General features: G+C 37.0%; 2 long non-coding RNA genes across 3 annotated transcripts; both read right to left on the reverse strand.

Annotated features, from left to right (window-relative positions):
- Positions 1-8,795: 8,795 nt before the first annotated feature.
- LOC141626610 (uncharacterized) lies at positions 8,796-14,897 on the reverse strand. 2 transcript variants are annotated; one of them, XR_012536208.1, is made up of 3 exons: positions 14,841-14,897; positions 10,409-10,494; positions 8,796-9,001 (listed from the first exon to the last, which is right to left on the reverse strand). It is a non-coding gene; the product is annotated as an uncharacterized LOC141626610 (long non-coding RNA). The 2 variants fall into 2 exon arrangements; XR_012536207.1 differs by lacking the exon at positions 14,841-14,897 and adding an exon at positions 11,516-11,602.
- Positions 14,898-20,603: 5,706 nt separating this feature from the next.
- On the reverse strand, positions 20,604-22,298 carry LOC141632577 (uncharacterized). The gene is made up of 2 exons (XR_012537792.1): positions 22,212-22,298; positions 20,604-20,809 (listed from the first exon to the last, which is right to left on the reverse strand). It is a non-coding gene; the product is annotated as an uncharacterized LOC141632577 (long non-coding RNA).
- Between the last annotated feature and the right edge of the window lie 131 nt (positions 22,299-22,429).

Here is a 22,429-nt window from a genome sequence, read left to right on the forward strand (position 1 = left end):
TCGGTGTCCAACATCGCAGAGGTTTGGGGTACCATCCCCAAACCAGTGGGCATATTGAGGTCTCTAATAGGGAAATAAAGGAGATTTTGGCTAAATTTGTTTCTAAATCACGGAAGGATTGGAGTTTAAAATTAGATGACACATTATGGGCATATCGGACCGCGTTTAAAACTCCGACTGGTGCATCACTATATTGTTTGGTTTATGGGAAGTCCTGTCATTTACCTGTTGAACTAGAATGTAAGGCTTGTTGGGCTATACGTGAATTGAATTTTGATTCTAAGTTGTGTGGTGAGAACCGTTTATTGCAGCTAGATGAACTCGAAGAGTTTAGGCAAAATGCCTACGACAGTGCGCGCATCAACTAGGAGAAAACGAAGAGGTGGCACGACAAAAGAATCATACCGCAAGAATTTCATGTCGGGCATAATGTGCTGCTGTTTAATGCCCGACTGCACTTATTTCCTGGTAAGCTGAAGTCCAGGTGGAGTGGCCCTTATACAATGACTGGTGTCACCAAGTTTGGGTCCGTTGAGTTAGAGCATCCCGAAGGCAGAAGATTTAAAGTGAATGGCCATCATGTGAAGCATTACTATGGAGCAGATGATTATGTTGGCAACGTTGAAGTGTTCTACTTCGACCATCTTGATGAGCAAGAAAATTGAAGCCAAAAGGTCGTGCGGGACCTCTTAAACCTGCGCTATCCGGGAGGTAAGCCGGCGTGTAATTTATTGTACTTTGTTTAAAACATTTAGTTTTTTTCATGTGCTTTAGTAAGTAGCTTTATGGGCGATATACTAGAACATTTGAACTGGTTTCGATATTTCAATGGGTCGTTTGTTGCGTTTTTGCAGGTGCCTTGAATGACGCCTAGGAGCTTGTGTTGCAGGCTTCTCGATCGAGTACTTACTCTCTCGATCGAGGACTTTCATCAATCGATCGAGCACTCTCTACTCTCGATCGAACACCCTCTATAGATGACTTCTCGATCGAGTAATCTAATCCCTCGATTGAGCTGTTCTGATGTCCCATTTTACTCGATCGAGCGCTAAAGTCCTTTGATCGAGTTCCTTCCCCTTGACTCACGTGCTGCGATGTTATGGGGCTATTTACGACCTCCCTTGTTAATGGCTGGTTTGGGGAGGTCCCTACTTAGCGTTATCCTGTAAGTCGTCGGAAGCTACATTCTTCTTTTCAGTGTGCATTTCCTTTCCCTATTTTTGAGTACAATGAGGGCATTGCACGGTTTGGTTTGGGAAGGTGATATGCATCCATATCTGTGTCTGCATGCTGTTTTTATTGCATTTCAGTTTGCACGTTTATTTTCGCATGCATTATTTATTCTAATGTCAAAAAAAATTCAAAAATCCTATAAAAATTGAAAATTGCACGTTTGTTTTTGCATTTAGGTTAAATCGGAACATTGGGACTTTAATGCTAGATTGAGTCTTTTACCTTTGCCTTGCACATTTTTAACATTTTTGTTGGCATGGTTATTTTCATATTCTACGAGTTTTTGTTTAAACTTGTCTGAATGAATAGACTTGGCTCTAATATTGGCAAACTACATATACATTCTAAGATTTAGAGCTTGATAAACTGGTGACATTCATGACCGGTTTCATTTAGGATGTGAGTAGTACTCCTTATAAGACATGTAACATCAAATTTCACAACCATGACAATCTTTTCTTAGTACCCGTATGCATTCGGGTTTGTGGCGGTGAAACGTGTGGAGAGGTAACTTACGATCCCTTCTTTCATTTCTTCCAATGAACCTCACATAGCCAAATTGACATGTTTTGACCCATTGTTTAACTACGATCCTAAATTTAGCCTACCCTATTCAAGCTAGTTCAGTAGTTATTTTGGGTATGTTGTGATTATCAATTTGGTACTCCGTCTTGAATTAAGAAGATGAGGAGAATGAAAAGAAAAAAACGAAATGGAAAAGTTTGAAAAAAATATATGAAAGAATGATGAAAGAAAGTGAAAGAAGGCAAAAAGAGAAAAACAATGAATCATATGAAGAAGGCTGCTGAATGTGACTCCCATGCTTATCATTACTTTTTATGGGGAGTCTTTTGATGGTGTGAGTGATGTTTTGCCACAATGGCACGATTCTACGTCCTATATGTTGAGTAGTGAAGCGAAATGAGTTTATTATTTGGTTACGGTTGTACTAACTTAGCTTTACCTCCACTTATCCTAATTGTTTTGTCCCTTCTTACCCAATTACCTCACCACACACTATATGTAAGTCCTCGGCATGTGTCTTGGTCCTGATTGGTTAGAAATGCATATGTACGGTCGATAGAAATCGGTTTCATGTTTGTTGCATGCATGTTCTTATAGGTCGAGTTAGGGGAGCGTCATTATTTCTTTCAATCTCACAAAATTATACTCACCTTGTGCTTGATTTGTGTGATGAGCGACCCGTGAGAGTCCGATATACATGAGTCTTGCAAGATCGACGGTTCAGTAGTTTCAAAACATTGATTAAACTCGTTTGCATTTGACCCATTGCTGCTTTGTTAATTTGTTGCATTAAATTGGTTTGGGTGGACAATTTGTAGCTGGTAAGCTGGTCCCGTTCCATTAGTTGTCTTTAGTTGCATTTATAGTTTGCTTGGGGACAAACAAAGGTTTAGTTTGGGGAGATTTGATGCGTGCATTTTATATAAGGTTTTTACCCTATATTTACACGCATTTCTGTGTTATTTACGTAGTATCTAGCTACAAATGCTCCTGAATAGTCTACTTTGGTTTGTCTTGTATTATTTGCATGTATGAACCGGAAAGGAGCATAATCGAGCCTGAACCAATCCCGCTTGCATACATTTTGAAGATAGAAGAATCGGAGCCCGGAATTTGTCACCTAAGGATGCGCGAAGTGGCTTGGGAAGGTGTTTTCAGTTCACCTACGCTGGTTCATTGCTAGCTAACTCGATCGACTAGGTTGGCTGCTAAAACTGGTCGATCGAGCACTTGTTTATTCTGAAAGCCCTCGATCGAGTACCTTCTTAGATCGATCAAGAAGGGCGTTTTCTGAGTTCCTCGATCGAGTACTTGATGTTCTCGATCGAGAGGTTTGACTCTTATTGTTCTCGATCGAGTAGTTTATTTCTGCTCGATTGAGTGGTTTTGAAAATCACGCAATCTTTTAGATTTACTTTTCGGATATGTTTATTTGTATCTTAGAATAAATAAGAGAGGAGAGAATGACGGCGGGAGGATATCTCTTCTCTTGGCACTTTACTCCTTAGACCTTAAATCTCTATTTCTTGGAATTTCTTTGTATTGGGTATTTTCGATCTTTAATTTATTCATTGATTATTGCAATTATTGTTCTTCTTGTCATCTCTCTTCTCCATTGTTCCTACTCTTGTTTTGCTTAGTAATTTATTATCATGTTCAATTTATTTATCTTGTTTGTCTTTATTGATTTCTCAATTTACATTATGCATAGCTAATTCCCTTATGCTAGGACATAAGGGGAGCCATGGTAATTAGGAAGGTCATGATTAGGTGATTAGGTTTTGTTAGAGTTAGGTCGGTGTTGTTAATCACCGCATTTGTTAGTGATTAGCTGCTTGAGTCGACGCATTTAGCTTTTTGATTCATTATAACTTGACCTAGATCGGAATATTGGAAGGGGTAAGACCTAAAGTGAACATTAGGACATTCTAATGAGGGCGGAAGCTAAGTTAGTAATGTTTTAGGGCGGATAGCGGACCGGAAGGACCTTTTCACTACCCTGCAGACCGAGTTCAAGCTGACCTTTGACCTTAGATTTGATCTCTAGCGAACCATGGTAACCGACTGTCCTAGCCGTTTTCCTCTCTTTCTTGTAATTTCATTATAATTCATTGCTTGTTCCTTTATTGTTTCTCTTCTCTTTTTCTCTGTAGTTTAGAATCAACAATCAACCTCCCAAGAAACGGTTACTTAGGCATACTTAGTTTAGCTTACATTATTCCCATCTCCCATGTGGATTCGATACCCGACTGCCTCTACTACGTTTTATAGAGACCGGTGGGTTTTATTTTTTATAGGGTTGCGACAGCCGTGTCAGTATACCCCCCTCACAACCATACATACCAATCCAGCCTCTATAAAATCAACCTCTTTAAAATGACTACCTTTCCTATTAATTATCACCCTTAACCACTAGTGACAATACCACAACACCACCACTGTTCGTATAACAAATCTCTTACACTCACCTCTAAGTAAAACAGTTCCTTTCCTATCTTCGGTTAACATCTTAAATAACAAGCATCAATTCCATTAATAAAAATTACCTCAGCATCCATTCCAATTCTATCCTTAATTGTATCGTCACCTAACTCACCACCAAAATCTCATATCGTGCAAATACTCTACCAACTTTCACTCCCCTTAATTCCTCGAAACTCATGGCTAACATGTTGTCCTGAAACTCCTATATAACCATTAACTCAAATCCTCATGATAGTATCATACATCTTGACGATTCCTTATTTCTATATCACATAACTCCGGTCAACATTCTCCTAGTTTACTCCCCTCATTCTTTTTTTTTTTGGGAAAGATTAAGTATATTAATATCAACAAAATAATACATCATCCTTATAGAGTTTTTACAAAAATAGTAGTATCACCCACAGCAAGCTAGACCAACTCAAAAACCAAGGACAAATACATCATCTATGTAGATTGAATACTTTTAAGCCAGGTATCTTCCTCCCTAGTTATAGGCACTTTGTTACGAGCCCAGAATCTGGTAGTAACAGCCTGAATGGACTGCTGAACCATAATTTTAGGATGAGTAACAGTGAACAAAACTCAAGCTTTATTACGAGCCTGCCAAATTATATACACCATCACATAACAAGCACACACAATCCTTCTGCGTAAAATGTTGTATCTCCTCCCTCTTTTGTTCCATCCAACCAGATCTCGTGGATTCAAATAAGTATGAAGCTGCTGTTGCAGCAAATCAGAACATCTTATGCTAAAATCACAATAAAAAAACAGATGCTCATGGGATTCATCTGCACTATTACATAAGTAGCAGTCCAGATATATAGACCCACCCATTCTAGCCAGTCTATCTCGAGTAAGCAACCTCCTTAGCATGAATGGCCAATAAATGAAGGAGGTTTTGGGTATATTCATAGAATTTCAGCAGATTTTCCACCAGCTAACTGATGCCCCAGGGCTTGTTATCAAGTCATAACCTGCTTTGATTGTATAGGCTTCAGTTTTCCCCAGCCACAGATCAGTATTATAGGCAGATCTGAAATAAACCATGGTGTGAGCTATTTTTTTTCAAGACCAACTACAGTCAGAAAGAGGAGAGTAGTTGGTCCAGTGACCACCTCTGAGATATACATGATTAATCCATCGCACCCAGAGATGATCTTTCTTAGCAGCTACCCACCAGACATACTTCCCAGTAGAGCTTTATTCCAGGTCTTCGCATTTTTAATCCCCAATCCACCTTTAGCTTTTGGCATACAACAATGATCCCATCCAACAACAGGAGCAAGATGGTAAGAATCTTTCCCACTCCATAGGAAGTTCCTACAAATCCTATCAATGTTATTCATGATACCTGAAGGAATGAGGAAAATGGAGGCCCAATAGGAGTGCAGGGTATGCAAGACAGAAGTAACCAAGGTTAGTCTACCAGCATAGGATAAATGTTTAGCCCCCCAAGCTCTAATTTTAGCAGTGATCTTATCAGTCAGTTTCCTCCCATCATTCTTAGAGAGTTTCTTAGAAGAAATTAGAACCCCTAGATACTTAAAAGGAAGTGCCCCTCTCTTAAACCCAGACATTTGCAACACCTCTGCCACTGTATCATTTCTTACCCCATTCAAGTAGATCTCGGTTTTATCTTTGTTGAGACAGAGGCCAGAAGTAGAAGAAAAGGTGGCAAATGCCCTAAGAACCCACATGATAGAATCAACATTACCTTTGGAGAACATAAGCATCTCGTCTTACCCCATTCAATTTCAGGTGACCACAGAGAGGGTGGAACCTAAAATTATCTTGGTGTCCCACAACAGCCAATATCCTTGATAAGTAGTCCATACAAAGGGTAAACAAGAGAGGGGACAAAGGATCACCTTGTCTAAGACCTCTCTTGCCTTTGAAAAAACCAAATGACCTACCATTCAGGGATAAGGAATAGGAAGGAGAGGATACACATTTCATAACCCCGTTAATAAATTTTCCAGGAAATTTTAAAGCTAACATCATCTGCTGTAAGAAATCCCACTCCATACTATCATAAGCTTTCTTTAGATCAATATTAACCAAACATCTGAGAGAAGCAGCCTGTCTGTTGTAGAGTCTAACAATATCTTGACAACTGAGCACATTCTCAACTATGTTTCTCCCTTTGACAAACCCACCTTGGGTAATACTCACTACATCAGGTAGGATTTCCCCAAGCCTGTTGCATAAGAGTTTAGAAATACACTTATACAAAGTGTTAAAACAAGCAATTGGACGAAATTCTAGCACTGTTTTGGGATTACTACCTTTTGGAATTAGAGTAATATTTGTGGTGTTGAGCTTCTTCAATAGATGCCCAGTATAGAAGAAGTCTTTCACAGCAGCACACACATCCCATCCCACTATATCCCAAGAGTCTTTGTAAAATTGACTTGTGTATCCATCAGGCCCTGGACTTTTATCAGCTGGAATGGAGAAAATACTTTGTCTAATTTCTTCATCAGTTACTGGTCTGAGCAGGATTTGAACATGTTGCTCAATAATGAGATTCCCAGTTCTCACAGTAGGCTTGTGCACCTTAGTAGTTGGCTTGCTGGATTCCAGCAACTCAGTGTAGTTGGATAAGAATGGCATTCTCAATATCATTAGGGTCCTGATGACTGTTACCATCAGCATCAATGATTTGAGAATCCTTATTATGGATTTGCATGGATTTAATCCTACTATGATTAAATTTGGTATTTTCATCTCCTTCTATTAACCATTCCACTTTTGCTTTCTGTTGTAAAAAACTAATTCTTACCTTGTTTAAAGACTTATAGTCCTCTGTAGCTTCCTTTTTAGCAGCTAAGATTTGTTGATCTTGTGGATTAAGATGCATTGCAGTTTGCAATCTATCCAGCAGAGCTCTAGCAACTTCAGCACTCTTCTCAACATCAGAAAACTTGTTCTTATTTAAGTCCTTCAAAGGTTTCTTCAGATTCCTAAGCTTAGTAACAATTTGATACATTTTGACCCCTGAGATGTTCTTGTTCCATTTAGTACCAACAACCATTTTATACTTAGGATCCAAGCTCCATATATTGAAGTACTTAAGGGAATTATGTCTAACAGGTGCTTCATGCCTTCTATAACAGATACAGGGACAATGGTCAAAAGTTCCTTCATTCATGAAATAAGCTGAGCTCTTAGGATACAATTGAAGCCACTCAATATTAATAAGGCATCTATCAATTATGGAAAAGACTCGAGTGGTAGGATCTTGCTTATTGTTCCATGTAAAAAAGGAACCATGCGCAGGAATGTCAGTCATCTCACAGTGTTCTACACACTGCCTAAAATCCTTAATTTCATTCCAAGACACTGCCCTACCCAGTCTTTCATTAAAGTCTAAGACTGAGTTAAAGTCCCCACAAATACACCAAGGTTTAAGACAATTATCCTTAAGCTGATTAAGCTGCTCCCAAAGCCTAATTTTGTCACTATTAGAGTTGGAACCATAAACCACAATGTACCAAAAACTCTCTCCTGAAGCAAGATCAGAGACTTCCACTGTGATATGCTGGTCACTGCTAGTTATGAGGTGAACATGAAAAATCTGAGGGACCCAAATAATCCACACTCTACCACCAGGATGATGCGTATTATTGTTGATACCTTCCCATTGAAGCCCTAAATTATTAAGCACAGACAAAAAATCTTGCTCCTTTATTTTAGTCTCCACTAAGCCAAATAAACCAATTTTATTTTGATAAAGAAAATGCTTAATATCTAATTTTTAATTTGGATTATTCATACCTCGAACATTCCAAAATCCCAAATTATCCATTATCCCTATTGATATTAATGCCACTCCCCCCCTTCATCTTGTACTACCATTGTCTCAGTATTACCAGGATTATCCTTAGATGGAGAAACAACTACCCTATAAGACGTCCCAGGTCTGAGATGTGATATAGGAGCATGCTCTTGCCTTACTCTTTATATAATAGGACTGGCAGGAGTAGGGAGATTAGCAGAATTATGTATGGTTACCTTGAATTCTTGATAATGGTCATTAGAAGCGATTTAATCTATGTCGTGTACAACTTGCGTCTAACAATGGAAGTTATCCTAGGCGTATGATTTTCTTGAAATATCTCCATATTTATGTATGGGTTTTGCTATTATATATAGAACTAATATACATCCGACATGCAAATCATCCCCTTATGGTGTTGATGATTTAAAACAATTTGTCAAAAACTCAAGTAAGACCATTGTAAAGCGAGTTTCGTGTAGCGTATAACAATATTATTATATAAGGTGCCAACTCTTAACAATCTAATTTACTTGGATGGTGTAGAGGATGGAATTGTAGTAATTAAACGATAAATGCATTAAACTATAACGGTCGTCGTTCGAAGTTTAGTGTGACACCCTCATTTATTGCGGAAAAGTAAACACGTAATTCTACAGAAAAACTGACAGGATATGTTTGTAATAGGTTCAATTGGGTAAAAACCTGTAATTTTTAAAACCTGAACCTGTTATAAAGATATCCAAAAGGGAAGGTGTCAAACATGCAAGGTCCAAAATAAATCTCATGAATGAAACATCGCTAAAGTCGCGAAACAAAGTTATACAAACCAAATATGAGAAAGGGAGACATATGTCCCTAAAATGTATGTGACATAAAAAGGGTTTAAGGGTCACAATAAAATAAAACCAGTCTAGGTCCCAAGGTTACTTTGCTCGCTAGCTCGTCCATGTACCCCATATATGCATCACCTACCTTTCATTCGCATTTTATACAAATACGAAAGTCACAGTCAGTGGGGAGTAACTCCGAGTTCTCCCAGCCACGAAATGTCATAATTAATATAACATGTAAACATAAGAATATGAATATGAATAACACATAGCCTTAGCATATAGATGCTAGACAATCGTGCTTATCATGTGAACAACAATATAACAACACATAATCCTAGCATGTGAATACTAGACCGACTCATACTACACTATCAGGTGAATCACATAACATCCAGGAATCCAAACTCTATCAACCATAGCCGGCTGGCATCTCACCTTCTATGATTCATAGAATCACCATACAAGAAAGGGCAATATATCAAAGACAGGCATAAGTTCTTAGCACCGTCAATAGTCACTCTGTAACTCGAGTCTATACCACGAGGTAGGGAAGGTAATCGAACCGGTATCTTGGCTCAGCGGTTAATATTAATAAAACATGGCCAAGACACAACACAACCCTAGCCTAAAATCTGCCTTGAGACCTAGACATGCGGATACACACCACCGCACCCAAGACCCACAATTTTTCTAAAACAAAGTGAGTACCCTAAGGAGTCCACCAAAGGGTTGGCTAGTACTTAAGCTGACCACTTACTATCAAAATAAGTAACGAGGTCATGCCCCAACTTGGATATAAATCCACTAGTCAGGAACACAAAGGCTATTAAGCAGTGAACATATACTCGTCAGAGACTATAAAGACCTATCTATGATGAAGGCCGAAATACTCACCTAGGACCTAGTCGCAGCTAGTCCCAGCTTGAATACTTTAGCCCACACCACACAAGACAAGTAAGACACCCACTTAACCATAAGAGGGCAAAGAGTCCAACTTACCAACATAAATGCTAACATTCTATCATGTAAAAGGCTATATAAATGTCTATTAATGAGACAATCCAACAATATCCTCAATATCAATAATAATCCAAATTCCAATTAACCGTTAATCTCATAATTCATGAGAACAAGCTAAAATGGCAACAAGGCAAGAAGACTCAAGTATAAAGCATCCAAAGCATCCAACAACCAACATGTGAAATGATAATTACAAATATCAAGGCATAACATAAAACATCCAATCTTACCTCAAAGACAAACCCTCGACCCGAGTCCCGCGACGGGTCATCGGTCAAATCGAGGCTGACTGGTTTAAACCTAGCTTGACCAAACTCGTTCGGTCAATCTAGCCCAGCTCAGAGTCTTGGCCTACTTTGGCCCAAATTACAAAATTTATCGCAATATTATTCTCATGCTATTTCCAATTTTTATTATGTGAAAAACGAAAGTAACACGTTATCAATCACCTAATCACTTAACAAACAACAAGCACCACATTACTACTAATGTGACATTAATTCGTCGAGTAACTCGGAATAGTTACCTTACGCTAGCAAAGAGACAAGTAATAACTTGAGAAAGCTTCTAAAACCCAAAATTACTCTTCATCTTCAACCACATATGAGCCACCTAAAATAATTATGTGAAAGGACGATATTAACGAATTATCTTTATATAAAATATGAGACGGGATTTAAATAACTCGAATAACTCAAATTTGTCTTATAATAATAAATATTCCATTATATAATTTAACATGCCGGAATATACGAGTGACCCAACAACCACAAGGCATGTCCAAAATTTAACATAGGATATGAGAAGGCATGAAACAAAGGAGGAAAGACGGTCACGGACTACACAAAAGACGAGCTGGACACACACGGATTAAAGCCGTGCTGCCCAGCCGGCCTGCTCGCCCCTGACCACTGCCCAGGCCTGGCCCGGCCCTGCACAGAAACACGCACAAGCAGCCTGTAGTAGGCAAACAGTCCAGCAGTACAGAGCATCTCAAAAAAAACGCAGCTCCCCCTCATTGCCCAGCCATCTTAGAGCGGTTTTCTAGGCCAAATTAGGACGGATTCCACCCGAACCAAAGACTCAATCCAAACACGTACATGTACTTGAGACAATAGCAAGAAAGTTGGTTCAATTTAACATAAAGAAACCCGTCAAAACAGCCCGCAAAAACTGCTCAACAAAGTCCATTTTCACGATTTATGATGATCGTTTGTGACCGTCTTAAGACGAAATTTTAAGCATGAAATGGACGGAGTTTCTTACATACAATCGACCCAACTCAAACCTGTATATGTACACATGACACGAGCTATCAAATTGACTCGTATCAACAACAATTTTAGTCTAGAAATCGCGTCCAAAACTGACCCAAACGCACCGCCCATGTTATCAATTAGATAAACCAAATTGCTCAACCTTGCGTAAATCCCTTTATTCCAACATTTACCATATAACCTAATCCTAGAAACCCACTGACAACTTACCACCAAACAGTAAACCTTCTTTCATAAACAAACAACTGAATTATAAGCGCTCATGTTTATCCCGCATTCCAACAATTAAATTAACTTAACAATAGGAAATATAATAGCTAGTATTATAAATAATTCGAGTAGCCTATCACCGTTACCTTTAACTCTCGAATTCTCGAGTAAAAACGTCCAAAGCACGAGCCTTTCTTCAGTCTTCAACTAAAGAGGAGGAAAAACGAGTTAATTAAGACCAGAAATCGAGTTGTCATTTAAGACGGTATTTTCGAACTTTTACAAAATAGAAGATTTCTTACCTTAAAAGAACGAGGAAAGGACAAGGAAGCTAATGGTACAAAAATAATGGAGTTTGGTTGAGAAATAAAGAAGGGATCTGGGTTTTTGCGATCGAAAAATTGGTGATGGAGCTGTTGATTGTTGTTGCTGCTGTTGATTGAAAAAGAGAAAAAAAAAATGGAAGGGGGAAAGTGACGGGTAGGTTAGTAATAATAATAATAATAATAATAATAATAATGAAACACCAGCTAGCTTGCTAGCTACTAATTATACGTACGTTTCTTCATCGTTAAGTAATTTCGCTCGTTTTTAAAACCGTCTCGAGTTAATAAAATCGGTTTTTAGTAAAAGTTTCAGAAATAAAACGGAATTAATAATAAATAAATTTAATGAGTGAAAATAAAATAAACTCAGCTAGTTAACGTAAATAATACAATATCAGCTTGAATCGGAATTATTAGCGATTTTTACGAAACTAACAGATATTAATAAAAATTGCTAATTTAGTGAAATACGCTCAAAATAGCTAATTGGACGGTTTTGTTCCCAAAATCCATCTCGGGTTCACTTAAAACAACTTTCATAAGGACTCGTAAAGAAACGGAAATTATTAAATAAACAAACTCGAACTAACTTCAATAAACTTGAACTAACTTTCAATAAACTTATTAATGATTATTAAAATTAACGTATCGAATTATGATGAAATTAATTAATTAGCTAAGCATATATATATATATAAATCGTTAAATGATGTAATTAAATTCAAAATAGCAATTAAAAGAATTTTATCTAACTTAATAAAATACGGGGTGTTACAATCACCCCATCTTTTAAAAAGTTTCGTCCTCGAAACTTGAAAGTATAAATAAAAGGTTATAAAAATAAAACTGAAATTGGAATCGGTAACCAAAACATTTTAAAAGGTCACTTATCGTAAAAATCAAAATTCTTTCAAGAGCTTCAACTAAAATTTTCCGACAGAACCAGACTCTCATCAGAGGAACGGAAGTGTTTCGAATTACGTATTCAAGAACATCACATTCCAAATCAAAGATAAGGTCAAAAGGCAAATCATTTGTATAAATCAAAAATCAAAATACCTTCAAAAACATTAATGAAGAGTTTTCAAAAATATAAGTCTCATTCATGGAACGGAATTGCTCTTGTCGCGCACACAAGAACGCTAACTTTCCAAGTCAGAGACAAATTTAAAACAAATACTATTCGCCGACAAGCGTAGAACAAGTTATCAAATGTTTCCAATAACTAGTTCTAACATCCGATCAACGTTAAAATCAAAATAAGGGAAAGGTAATCTCCTCAAATGTTCTTTTGCAAAAAGCCAAAGTAGAAATAAAGGTTTCACCTTTAAACTAAAAGGGGAGTTAAATTAGGAAATATAATATTAAACTTTGACAAAGAAGTCATAAATAGATCAAGGTTAATAGAAATTGGATAAAATTTAAAGAAATTTCGGGTCTAGTAATTAAAATTACGATAAATGAGTTTATATTCAAGGAAGGAATAGGGAACTAAATCAAATTTTCATTTTCAAGTCTTCAAAAATAGGTTAGGTTTGCAGAAGTGACATAAACTTTTTAAGAATGAATCGAAACTGGTAGCTTGAAAGTTTAGAAGTTGTACAAAAAGGAAAGTAACTTAGATAGCATAAAAAACAAAGTATGTTAAGAGAGCTCAAACTTAAGCCACAAGAGAGCTATAATGACTTTCATAGGGTAAAAATTGAAGTCAAATTTACAAGGATGTCAAAGATGGAGTTTGACAAAATACGAGTGTCAAACTTAGAGGAGGAGCAAGATGAAGCGAGGAAAGGAGGTATGAACGGTAACGCTCATGATCAAGGAGAAAGGGAAATTAGACAACAAGGAAACGCCTATTAGGGTATTGTACCTTCATGACAAAACGACCAAATCCCAAACAAAAACAACAAAGCCAAGTTCTATAACTTTAGTAACATAGGCAACTAACTCTTAACACACATAATTCCACCTATCACTTATACTCACATTACCAAGGGGTTAGGTATAAGAATCCCCAAGTACGTCTCACCACACTACCTAAGTCTTTCTAACGTCACGACTTCTCAAAGCCAGGGTTAAGGGTCAGACACAAACAATCTCCTCAAAAGTCGAATTTTCCAACCCAGGTCAACATTCCTCAAAAGAAAGAGTACTATCAAAAAGGCGTTAAGGAAGGGTAAGCAAGGGTGAAAGGACAAGTTGGGAGGATACAAATGTAACTTCCTAGGAAGAAGAATAGAGAGTTTAGAAGAAGGATAGGCACCAAGAGATTAAGAATAAGGCGAGATACAAAAAGAACGAGAAATATCTTCAAGGAAGTAGAAGCATTCTTCAAAGGTTGAACAAATCTTCAATCCTCAGCAAAAGGCACTAAATCTTGATCTTCGTAAAATATAAGTGTCCTTTCAATGGAACGGAGATACTCTTGGCGATCACTCAAGAACATCAATATTCCAATTCAAAGACATAAAAATACATTTTTACACCAACAAATGATAAAACTAATTATCAGACGTCTCCAATAACAAGCTTTAACACTAATTGACGTTAAAACCAGTGAAAAACATTAAAATATTTTCAAAACCTTTAGTTCAAAATTTTTTTTATAATAAGGGTAATAACTCCATTAGCTATAGATAAGCTCACGGTCATTGATCCAAGAACGCAACAATTATTAAATGACAATCAACAAACAGGTTAGTACCTAACAAAGAGCAAACACAAAGAGACTACAACATAAGGTCCTAAGTCTACCCATCTTACCCAACTCTCAAGTTTATTATTTTAAGGTCAAGTTATTTATATTGGGGTGCACAAACGTGCGTCGGGAGCAAATATGCTCGATACCAACCTGTGACACCCTCATTTATTGCGGAAAAGTAAACACGTAATTCTACGAAAAAGCGACGAGGATATGTTTGTAATAGGTTCAATTGGGTAAAAACGTAATTTTTAAAACCGAACTGTTATAAAGATATCCAAAAGGGAAGGTGTCAAACATGCAAGGTCCAAAATAAATCTCATGAATGAAACATCGCTAAAGTCGCAAAACAAAGTTATACAAACCAAATATGAGAAAGGGAGACATATGTCCCTAAAATGTATGTGACATAAAAAGGGTTTAAGGGTCACAATAAAATAAAACCAGTCTAGGTCCCAAGGTTACTTTGCTCGCTAGCTCGTCCATGTACCCCATATATGCATCACCTACATGTCATTCGCATTTTATACAAATACGAAAGCCCACGGTCGAGTGGGGAGTAACTCCGAGTTCTCCCGACCACGAAATGTCATAATTAATATAACATGTAAACATAAGAATATGAATATGAATAACACATAGCCTTAGCATATAGATGCTAGACAATCGTGCTTATCATGTGAACAACAATATAACAACACATAGTCCTAGCATGTGAATACTAGACCGACTCATACTACACTATCGTGTGAATCACATAACATCCAGGAATCCAAACTCTATCAACCATAGCCGGCTGGCATCTCACCTTCTATGATTCATAGAATCACCATACAAGAAAGGGCAATATATCAAAGACAGGCATAAGTTCTTAGCACCGTCAATAGTCACTCAGAACTCGAGTCTATACCACGAGGTAGGGAAGGTAATCGAACCAAATATCTTGGCTCGGCGGTTAATATTAATAAAACATGGCCAAGACACAACACAACCCTAGCCTAAAATCTGCCTTGAGACCTAGACATGCGGATACACACCACCGCACCCAAGACCCACAATTTTTCTAAAACAAAGTGAGTACCCTAAGGAGTCCACCAAAGGGTTGGCTAGTACTTAAGCGGACCACTTACTCTCAAAATAAGTAACGAGGTCATGCCCCAACTTGGATATAAATCCACTAGTCGGGAACACAAAGGCTATTAAGCAGTGAACATATACTCGTCAGAGACTATAAAGACCTATCTATGATGAAGGCCGAAATACTCACCTAGGACCTAGTCGCAGCTAGTCCCAGCTTGAATACTTTAGCCCACACCACACAAGAGAAGTAAGACACCCACTTAACCATAAGAGGGCAAAGAGTCCAACTTACCAACATAAATGCTAACATTCTATCATGTGAAAGGCTATATAAATGTCTATTCAGCAGACAATCCAACAATATCCTCAATATCAATAATAATCCAAATTCCGGCCTAACCGTTAATCTCATAATTCATGAGAACAAGCTAAAATGGCAACAAGGCAAGAAGACTCAAGTATAAAGCATCCAAAGCATCCAACAACCAACATGTGAAATGATAATTACAAATATCAAGGCATAACATAAAACATCCAATCTTACCTCAAAGACAAACCCTCGACCCGAGTCCCGCGACGGGTCATCGGTCAAATCGAGGCTGACTGGTTTAAACCTAGCTTGACCAAACTCGTTCGGTCAATCTGGCCCAGCTCAGAGTCTTGGCCTACTTTGGCCCAAATTACAAAATTTATCGCAATATTATTCTCATGCTATTTCCAATTTTTATTATGTGAAAAACGAAAGTAACACATTATCAATCACCTAATCACTTAACAAACAACAAGCACCACATTACTACTAATGTGACATTAATTCGTCGAGTAACTCGGAATAGTTACCTTACGCTAGCAAAGAGACAAGTAATAACTTGAGAAAGCTTCTAAAACCCAAAATTACTCTTCATCTTCAACCACATATGAGCCACCTAAAATAATTATGTGAAAGGACGATATTAACGAATCATCTTTATATAAAATATGAGACGGGATTTAAATAACTCGAATAACTCAAATTTGTCTTATAATAATAAATATTCCATTATATAATTTAACATGCCGGAATATACGAGTGACCCAACAACCACAAGGCATGTCCAAAACTTAACATAGGATATGAGAAGGCATGAAACAAAGGAGGAAAGACGGTCACGGACTACACAAAAGACGAGCTGGACACACGGGGATTAAAGCCGTGCTGCCCAGCCGGCCTGCTCGCCCCTGACCACTGCCCAGGCCTGGCCCGGCCCTGCACAGAAACACGCACAAGCAGCCTGTAGTAGGCAAACAGTCCAGCAGTACAGAGCACCTCAAAAAAAACGCAGCTCCCCCTCATTGCCCAGCCATCTTAGAGCGGTTTTCTAGGCCAAATTAGGACGGATTCCACCCGAACCAAAGACTCAATCCAAACACGTACATGTACTTGAGACAATAGCATAAAAGTTGGTTCAATTTAACATAAAGAAACCCGTCAAAACAGCCCGCAAAAACTGCTCAACAAAGTCCATTTTCACGATTTATGAAGATCGTTTGTGACCGTCTTAAGACGAAATTTTAAGCATGAAATGGACGGAGTTTCTTACATACAATCGACCCAACTCAAACCTGTATATGTACACATGACACGAGCTATCAAATTGACTCGTATCAACAACAATTTTAGTCTAGAAATCGCGTCCAAAACTGACCCAAACGCACCGCCCATGTTATCAATTAGATAAACCAAATTGCTAAACCTTGCGTAAATCCCTTTATTCCAACATTTACCATATAACCTAATCCTAGAAACCCCCTGACAACTTACCACCAAACAGTAAACCTTCTTTCATAAACAAACAACTGAATTATAAGCGCTCATGTTTATCCCGCATTCCAACAATTAAATTAACTTAACAATAGGAAATATAATAGCTAGTATTATAAATAATTCGAGTAGCCTATCACCGTTACCTTTAACTCTCAAATTCCCGAGTAAAAACGTCCAAAGCACGAGCCTTTCTTCAGTCTTCAACTAAAGAGGAGGAAAAACGAGTTAATTAAGACCAGAAATCGAGTTGTCATTTAAGACGGTATTTTCGAACTTTTACAAAATAGAAGATTTCTTACCTTAAAAGAACGAGGAAAGGACAAGGAAGCTAATGGTACAAAAATAATGGAGTTTGGTTGAGAAATGAAGAAGGGATCTGGGTTTTTGTGATCGAAAAAATGGTGATGGAGCTGTTGATTGTTGTTGCTGCTGTTGATTGAAAAAGAGAAAAAAAAAATGGAAGGGGGAAAGTGACGGGTAGGTTAGTAATAATAATAATAATAATAATAATAATGAAACACCAGCTAGCTTGCTAGCTACTAATTATACGTACGTTTCTTCATCGTTAAGTAATTTCGCTCGTTTTTAAAACCGTCTCGAGTTAATAAAATCGGTTTTTAGTAAAAGTTTCAGAAATAAAACGGAATTAATAATAAATAAATTTAATGAGTGAAAATAAAATAAACTCAGCTAGTTAACGTAAATAATACAATATCAGCTTGAATCGGAATTATTAGCGATTTTTACGAAACTAACAGATATTAATAGAAATTGCTAATTTAGTGAAATACGCTCAAAATAGCTAATTGGACGTTTTTGTTCCCAAAATCCATCTCGGGTTCACTTAAAACAACTTTCATAAGGACTCGTAAAGAAACGGAAATTATTAAATAAACAAACTCGAACTAACTTCAATAAACTTGAACTAACTTTCAATAAACTTATTAATGATTATTAAAATTAACGTATCGAATTATGATGAAATTAATTAATTAGCTAAGCATATATATATAAATCGTTAAATGATGTAATTAAATTCAAAATAGCAATTAAAAGAATTTTATCTAACTTAATAAAATACGGGGTGTTACAATCACCCCATCTTTTAAAAAGTTTCGTCCTCGAAACTTGAAAGTATAAATAAAAGGTTATAAAAATAAAACTGAAATTGGAATCGGTAACCAAAACATTTTAAAAGGTCACTTATCGTAAAAATCAAAATTCTTTCAAGAGCTTCAACTAAAATTTTCCGACAGAACCAGACTCTCATCAGAGGAACGGAAGTGTTCTCGTTACGTATTCAAGAACATCACATTCCAAATCAAAGATAAGGTCAAAAGGCAAATCATTTGTATAAATCAAAAATCAAAATACCTTCAAAAACATTAATGAAGAGTTTTCAAAAATATAAGTCTCATTCATGGAACGGAATTGCTCTTGTCGCGCACACAAGAACGCTAACTTTCCAAGTCAGAGACAAATTTAAAACAAATACTATTCGCCGACAAGCGTAGAACAAGTTATCAAACGTTTCCAATAACTAGTTCTAACATCCGATCAACGTTAAAATCAAAATAAGGGAAAGGTAATCTCCTCAAATGTTCTTTTGCAAAAAGCCAAAGTGGAAATAAAGGTTTCACCTTTAAACTAAAAGGGGAGTTAAATTCCGGAAATATAATATTAAACTTTGACAAAGAAGTCATAAATAGATCAAGGTTAATAGAAATTGGATAAAATTTAAAGAAATTTCGGGTCTAGTAATTAAAATTACGATAAATGAGTTTATATTCAAGGAAGGAATAGGGAACTAAATCAAATTTTCATTTTCAAGTCTTCAAAAATAGGTTAGGTTTGTAGAAGTGACATAAACTTTTTAAGAATGAATCGAAACTGGTAGCTTGAAAGTTTAGAAGTTGTACAAAAAGGAAAGTAACTTAGATAGCATAAAAAACAAAGTATGTTAAGAGAGCTCAAACTTAAGCCACAAGAGAGCTATAATGACTTTCATAGGGTAAAAATTGAAGTCAAATTTACAAGGATGTCAAAGATGGAGTTTGACAAAATACGAGTGTCAAACTTAGAGGAGGAGCAAGATGAAGCGAGGAAAGGAGGTATGAACGGTAACGCTCATGATCAAGGAGAAAGGGAAATTAGACAACAAGGAAACGCCTATTAGGGTATTGTACCTTCATGACAAAACGACCAAATCCCAAACAAAAACAACAAAGCCAAGTTCTATAACTTTAGTAACATAGGCAACTAACTCTTAACACACATAATTCCACCTATCACTTATACTCACATTACCAAGGGGTTAGGTATAAGAATCCCCAAGTACGTCTCACCACACTACCTAAGTCTTTCTAACGTCACGACTTCTCAAAGCCAGGGTTAAGGGTCAGACACAAACAATCTCCTCAAAAGTCGAATTTTCCAACCCAGGTCAACATTCCTCAAAAGAAAGAGTACTATCAAAAAGGCGTTAAGGAAGGGTAAGCAAGGGTGAAAGGACAAGTTGGGAGGATACAAATGTAACTTCCTAGGAAGAAGAATAGAGAGTTTAGAAGAAGGATAGGCACCAAGAGATTAAGAATAAGGCGAGATACAAAAAGAACGAGAAATATCTTCAAGGAAGTAGAAGCATTCTTCAAAGGTTGAACAAATCTTCAATCCTCAGCAAAAGGCACTAAATCTTGATCTTCGTAAAATATAAGTGTCCTTTCAATGGAACAGAGATACTCTTGGCGATCACTCAAGAACATCAATATTCCAATTCAAAGACATAAAAATACATTTTTACACCAACAAATGATAAAACTAATTATCAGACGTCTCCAATAACAAGCTTTAACACTAATTGACGTTAAAACCAGTGAAAAACATTAAAATATTTTCAAAACCTTTAGTTCAAAATTTTTTTTATAATAAGGGTAATAACTCCATTAGCTATAGATAAGCTCACGGTCATTGATCCAAGAACGCAACAATTATTAAATGACAATCAACAAACAGGTTAGTACCTAACAAAGAGCAAACACAAAGAGACTACAACATAAGGTCCTAAGTCTACCCATCTTACCCAACTCTCAAGTTTATTATTTTAAGGTCAAGTTATTTATATTGGGGTGCACAAACGTGCGTCGGGAGCAAATATGCTCGATACCAACCTGTGACACCCTCATTTATTGCGGAAAAGTAAACACGTAATTCTACGAAAAACGACGAGGATATGTTTGTAATAGGTTCAATTGGGTAAAAAACTGTAATTTTAAAACCTGAACCTGTTATAAAGATATCCAAAAGGGAAGGTGTCAAACATGCAAGGTCCAAAATAAATCTCATGAATGAAACATCGCTAAAGTCGCGAAACAAAGTTATACAAACCAAATATGAGAAAGGGAGACATATGTCCCTAAAATGTATGTGACATAAAAAGGGTTTAAGGGTCACAATAAAATAAAACCAGTCTAGGTCCCAAGGTTACTTTGCTCGCTAGCTCGTCCATGTACCCCATATATGCATCACCTACCTGTCATTCGCATTTTATACAAATACGAAAGCCACGGTCAGTGGGGAGTAACTCGAGTTCTCGACCACGAAATGTCATAATTAATATAACATGTAAACATAAGAATATGAATATGAATAACACATAGCCTTAGCATATAGATGCTAGACAATCGTGCTTATCATGTGAACAACAATATAACAACACATAGTCCTAGCATGTGAATACTAGACCGACTCATACTACACTATCAGGTGAATCACATAACATCCAGGAATCCAAACTCTATCAACCATAGCCGGCTGGCATCTCACCTTCTATGATTCATAGAATCACCATACAAGAAAGGGCAATATATCAAAGACAGGCATAAGTTCTTAGCACCGTCAATAGTCACTCAGAACTCGAGTCTATACCACGAGGTAGGGAAGGTAATCGAACCGGTATCTTGGCTCGGCGGTTAATATTAATAAAACATGGCCAAGACACAACACAACCCTAGCCTAAAATCTGCTTGAGACCTAGACATGCGGATACACACCACCGCACCCAAGACCCACAATTTTTCTAAAACAAAGTGAGTACCCTAAGGAGTCCACCAAAGGGTTGGCTAGTACTTAAGCTGACCACTTACTATCAAAATAAGTAACGAGGTCATGCCCCAACTTGGATATAAATCCACTAGTCAGGAACACAAAGGCTATTAAGCAGTGAACATATACTCGTCAGAGACTATAAAGACCTATCTATGATGAAGGCCGAAATACTCACCTAGGACCTAGTCGCAGCTAGTCCCAGCTTGAATACTTTAGCCCACACCACACAAGAGAAGTAAGACACCCACTTAACCATAAGAGGGCAAAGAGTCCAACTTACCAACATAAATGCTAACATTCTATCATGTGAAAGGCTATATAAATGTCTATTCAGCAGACAATCCAACAATATCCTCAATATCAATAATAATCCAAATTCCAGCTAACCGTTAATCTCATAATTCATGAGAACAAGCTAAAATGGCAACAAGGCAAGAAGACTCAAGTATAAAGCATCCAAAGCATCCAACAACCAACATGTGAAATGATAATTACAAATATCAAGGCATAACATAAAACATCCAATCTTACCTCAAAGACAAACCCTCGACCCGAGTCCCGCGACGGGTCATCGGTCAAATCGAGGCTGACTGGTTTAAACCTAGCTTGACCAAACTCGTTCGGTCAATCTGGCCCAGCTCAGAGTCTTGGCCTACTTTGGCCCAAATTACAAAATTTATCGCAATATTATTCTCATGCTATTTCCAATTTTTATTATGTGAAAAACGAAAGTAACACATTATCAATCACCTAATCACTTAACAAACAACAAGCACCACATTACTACTAATGTGACATTAATTCGTCGAGTAACTCGGAATAGTTACCTTACGCTAGCAAAGAGACAAGTAATAACTTGAGAAAGCTTCTAAAACCCAAAATTACTCTTCATCTTTAACCACATATGAGCCACCTAAAATAATTATGTGAAAGGACGATATTAACGAATTATCTTTATATAAAATATGAGACGGGATTTAAATAACTCGAATAACTCAAATTTGTCTTATAATAATAAATATTCCATTATATAATTTAACATGCC

Source organism: Silene latifolia, chromosome Y (assembly GCF_048544455.1).
Source record: "Silene latifolia isolate original U9 population chromosome Y, ASM4854445v1, whole genome shotgun sequence".
NCBI classification, from domain to species: domain Eukaryota; kingdom Viridiplantae; phylum Streptophyta; class Magnoliopsida; order Caryophyllales; family Caryophyllaceae; genus Silene; species Silene latifolia.